The sequence below is a fragment of the Nicotiana tomentosiformis genome, chromosome 2 (assembly GCF_000390325.3).
Source record: "Nicotiana tomentosiformis chromosome 2, ASM39032v3, whole genome shotgun sequence".
In the NCBI taxonomy this organism is placed as follows: domain Eukaryota; kingdom Viridiplantae; phylum Streptophyta; class Magnoliopsida; order Solanales; family Solanaceae; genus Nicotiana; species Nicotiana tomentosiformis.
In genome coordinates, this window is record NC_090813.1 from 16878015 (window position 1) to 16883482 (window position 5468).

The following is a 5468-nucleotide window of genomic DNA, read 5'->3' on the forward strand; positions in this document are numbered from 1 at the left end:
CATGTTACCGTTAGGGCATTTAACATAAGATAATCTCACATTATGTGCAATGCACCTAGTCATAGTTATCGGTTCTAAAATGACTTCGAGGGTACGAAGGTCACATTGGCATCATCCCAAGTTTAACCTTCTTCCCTCTCTTCCTTTTCCGATTATCACTCTTTTCTTACATCCCACAGTTTCTCTCAATTTTCACATCCCGCAACTTCATCTTTTTTTTTTCTTTCAAAAATAATTTGATTGAACCCTATGTAGGTTGCCTACGTATCATGTTCCATATGAATCAGACCAAGCGTAGTTCTGGAAAAGTAATGGATAGAATAAACAAAAAAATAAGAATCTTTTTGGATTTTTTCATTTATAATTTTTTTTTGGTTTTCACATACAAAATAGGAAATACGATAACAAAAGACTCGACGAACTCAACTAGACTATGACAGACTCCAACACCCCCTAAAAGACTAGATACTAATGTACAAGACTAGAAACTAAAAGACAACATGAATGACAGACTCAAAACATAAAAGTATCTTCAAGCAACTTAGGTATGCAACGACCCTGATTGGAATGGTCCTGGGGTATTTGTCATGCTCGAGCTCTGGTAAATGGATCTATACCTGTATGAGAAAACATAAGACCATATAGAGTTAGTGACTCGGGGCACTATGTGAGACCATAATGCTTCTTATTGGGCTATGCAAGGCATGAGTGAGGCTATCTTTGCAAAATGACCTACGTGGATAGAAGTGAAAACTCAACAAGGGTGACCACCAAGCTATGAAAAAATATCTCAAAAGGCCCATATGACCCCTAAACTCTCAAGAATCGTTGTCTCTAAGATTACTTTGCACAAATGATCCTACTTTGCAGAAATGACTGATATGGCCAAATACGTCTAGAGATGCAAATTCAACAAGGAAGGACCTTAAATTAATATGACACCTAATTATGGACTCAAGATTCTAAGACATGGGTCGCTGAACCACTTTCGTGAAAATGACCCTATTTTGCAAGAATGGCCGATGTGGCCAAAAGTGGCTAGACATGTAAATTTAACAGGAATGAACCTTAAAACTGAGAGGACACCTTGTTGTGAACTTAGGGCTCTAAGACATGGGATAACAAGCCTCTTGCGAAAATATTCCTATTTTGCAAAACGGCCAATGTGGCTAGACATGCAAGATTTGGCTACGACCCCCGAAGCCAAGAACCTAAGACTCGCTAGGAAGATCGGACCCTATGTGGGCTGCCTACGTATCTCGCCCCGAAAGATGAGAATCAGGTATGCGTAGCTCGGGAAGATTGGATACAGGAGAGAATTTAAACATGCAACTAACTTGGAAAAACTATTTTTTTTTGCCTTTTGTTTTTTGAAAAATGATGAGAAAGTGTAAAATCTTTTTGTTGTTTTTCTTTTAGAAAACGGAGCAAGAAACTAAAAGTGACAAAACCCTCAATATTCTCTCTTGCTTCATTTTTCACCCTTCTTTCCCAAACATCAGTCCGCCAAATGACCTTTCTACCATCAAAGATGCAACATTTAGCACGTAAATTGATTGAATATCCTTTTGGGACGGCGGGCCCATTTGACCCAATTTGGACAGGCTTCCTACAAAGGACACGGTACCTAGCACCGGGCCCTGCTAGGTCATAATGATATGATGCAAATAAAAATTACCTAAAGGCTAACCTACGTTTGGGGTTCACTAACAAGGCAATTCGGGGGAACGTATGGTCGATGGTGGCTGCTCAAGCTTTCCACCCACTCCATACGTACAACGGCCCCCCTTCCTAAAATAAGGGTGATTCAATAAAGAGTTCGTGTACGCGACGCGTACTACGAGACTTGTTGCAGAAATAATTGATCAGGTAATGCAAATGATGACAATTATAAAGCAATAACACATAAAGGAAAAACTGTAAACACATAAACAACTAGCAAATAATGAAACGACATAAACAAGGTGTAGGGAGACTAAGTGCCGTCACGACGCCTATGGTGGGATTTTGGGTCATGACAAGTTGGTATCAGAGCTCTAGGTTCATAGGTTCTACGAGTCACGAACGAGTTGGTAGAGTCTTGCGGATCGGTACAGAAACATCTGTACTTATCTTCGAGAGGCTACAGAGCTAGTAGGAAAAAATTTCACTTATTTCATTCCTTATTGTGCGGCATTTATTAAGCTTGAAACATATATCTTGTGTTCTTTTGCATCCACTCGTGTATGAAATTGTGCACTCGGTATCAACTATACGCCTGTCACCCCCCCTTTTTCACCTCACTAACCCCTTTAAAATGATAAAAAGTGATTTTAAAGCTCAAAAAGGTTTTCAATTTGAATGTGATAAAAATATTGTGTTTCAAAGGGATTTTCTCAGAGTCGCCACTTGGCATATAACCTCTGTGTGCCAAGTCACCATTTAAAAGCAATTTTTCCTTAGAAATATATTTGACTCCAAAAATTAGTCCGCACCAGAAATTCTAGGTAAGGGGGTTCATTTAACTCGAGTAGAAGGTGTTAGGCATTCTCCGAGTCCCGTAACTTGTACGGTTACGTACACGATCAAGTTGGCTTTTAAAAATATTTAGACTGAGATAAAAAATACACAAAAAGGAAAATAAATACCAAAGGAGGTTCGAGGTCGTTCCTTCCTAATAAAGAAATAAAATAAAATAAGTCTTGCTATCCTATCCTATGCCTCCAATGATGATGCCACGTCCTCCATTTACATTTACTTCGGGACATTTCCGGATAAAAATATTTACAAGCTCCTCGGGCATCTCCCGACCAAAATAACGAACTAAGGTACAACCTCTCACCTCAAAAGAAACTAAAACACAAACGGCCTAAAAGTTTGCCTACCCAAATGTGATCGGCCTAAGCATACTCCTAGCCAGTAAAATAAAATAATGAAGCATCTTAAGGTCCAACTCATTTTTTACTTAACTTCACCTCCCATGTCCAAAGTCAGATAATTCATATGAGCCAAACAACAGGGAACAAATTATGCAAAACATATAAATAATGAAAGATCTAACAGATAACTATTCGAATACGAGACTAATAAATAACTAGTGAAGAAACAGATAACTACTATTCAAGCACAAAATAACATTGCAAACAAAGGATAAAGGGAGAAGAAGGAACCTCAACGAGCCAACTTATGTTGATTTCGAAAGTAATTTCAAGCAGATTTGCGACAAACTCTGAAGTAAATAACTACAACGTAGCAGCAAGAACCGCAACTTGGACCGAAACCTTAAACATGAACCCGAACAGCTTGAGACGAACTCGACTCGCTGAGACTCCATACTTTGATATCAAAAATCAAAAAAATAAAAGGGGACTACCGTGTTTTTGTGTTTTCTGATTTTGAAATTTCAAGGAAACCGAATTAATTTGCCATTTTTTATGTGAAAGAACTCAGAAAATTAGAGGAGAAAGGATTGAAAATTAAAAACCAAAATCCTAGAACCCTCTTCTCTGCCCAATTTTTATTCAAAAGTGTTCTGTCCAAAATTTTTCCTAACAGTTCTGTCCGTCTCCTTCTATTTCATCTAATTCCCGTTTCCCTTTTGTTCATTCTTCCTCTCTTTAGTTTTTTTTTTTGACCGTGTGTGTTTGGATGTTGAAAAATTATACTTTGAGGGTCTTTGATTTGGGGAAGTTGGAGGCGGCAATAAGCTTAAGGATTAGGGTGAGGTGCTGCTAGGTTGGAGGGATTAGGTAGGGTTTTTGGAGGTGGGAAGGGATGATGGCCATTGGGTTAGAGGGGAATGGATGGCTAATATTAATTCTTGAATTTTAAGTGGAGAGTGGGTTAATGGAATGAGAAGAATGAACCTTTATCTTGCTAGACCATTAAAATTCAAAAATGAGCTTTCAATTGGCCCAAATTCAATTCTTTCTCGATGAACAAAAATAAAAATAAAATAAAAATACTACCAAAATATACTAATTAATATTAGTTAATAATAATAAACTATTTAAGTGAACTATATATCAAAATAAAAATATTTTTGATATTTTTTTTAAATATTATAAAAAAGGTAGAGAAAACTATGTTAAAGTAATGATAAAAATCAAAATATTATCACTATAAAATATTAATAAGCTTAAATAAATAAAAAAAAAGGATAAAATAAAAAGATATATAATACGAGAAGAAATATTATAAAACTATTTTTTGTGTTTTTAAACTTATGTTTTAAAATTAAAATTAAAATTTGATTGAAATCTTATTAAAATGAAAAATAAATAAATATTTTTAAAATACTTCTTTTAAAAGTTGCGCGGGTCAAGGATTACGTGCTTACAACGCCAACGGTTCGTGATACTACAGATGGGTTATAAGGGAGCCGGGGTTGCTCAACCATTGTTACAACGTATCGTCCAGATCGAGGATGCGGAAGTATTGAGAGATCATTCAGTTGTGCACATGGGGGTGTAGCAGGTTCTGACATCTGGTTGATAAGTATGATCTTAAGAAGGTTTAATTAATTGCCAAATAATTCACAATCGTGGTAGGGTCACGAGGTGGATGTAGATTTGAAGATAGTTGGTGATATTAGAGACTATATAGTTCGTATGGGATTTACATTTAGCGAAAGGTACATACTAGCAGTCAAGGCACTCGAGGAAGCAGTTTTTGATTGTCACGAGGATGACATGCGCCTAATAAATGGCTTAATGTGTCTTATGACTGGTGACGTACGAGCGGTGAAGGATAGTATTGTGGATCATCGGAATGTATCCTATGGCTTCGCGCCAAGTGAGGGGAGTCCACTATCAACGATCAGATTGCGGGATTATGTATTATATCAATTTTGGCCTAAGATGTATATATGTGGTATTGAAAGGTTCTCCAAAATTTATATATGATTAAGAGATGAGAATTATATGTGATGATGTTGGGACTTGCAGTACTCCCGCGTCCTTAAGAATTCTACATTTCAGTATCAGCGGGGTCATAGAAACAATCTCAGAATACTCGGGGTGCTCCAGAAAGTTCTTTTAATGCACCACCGACACAGGGTTCCTATAATGGTTATTCCAGTTATCCGGCACAGACTCATTATGAGCAGCCGAACCCGCAGAGGGGTTGTTATCAGTGTGGTGATACTAGGCACATCATGATAGATTATTCCAAATTTGGGAGAGACGGATTTCATCAGAATACTCAGGCTACAGGCTCTATTCCAGTTACTACCCCACATACACAGTCAGTTAGAGGTGGAGGACAAGCAGGTAGAGGGCGCCCTAGAGGGAGAGGCCCGGCCCATTGATATAATTGATATGGTATGGCCGAGGCCGCTACACCAGATGGTGTCGTTACATGTATAATTTAATTCGTAATAGAGGAGCACTGTTCTTATTTTGATTCAATTCCAATTATCGAGATGAGATCTCCTATCATGCTCCATGTATGGTGAGTTAGTGATTTTGTAAACCACTCACGTGTTTATC

At 37.6% G+C, this 5468-nt stretch overlaps 1 long non-coding RNA gene across 1 annotated transcript; it reads right to left on the reverse strand.

Moving 5' to 3' along the window:
• Positions 1–298: 298 nt before the first annotated feature.
• On the reverse strand, positions 299–3751 carry LOC138906385 (uncharacterized). The gene is made up of 2 exons (XR_011413709.1): positions 3150–3751; positions 299–617 (listed from the first exon to the last, which is right to left on the reverse strand). It is a non-coding gene; the product is annotated as an uncharacterized lncRNA (long non-coding RNA).
• Between the last annotated feature and the right edge of the window lie 1717 nt (positions 3752–5468).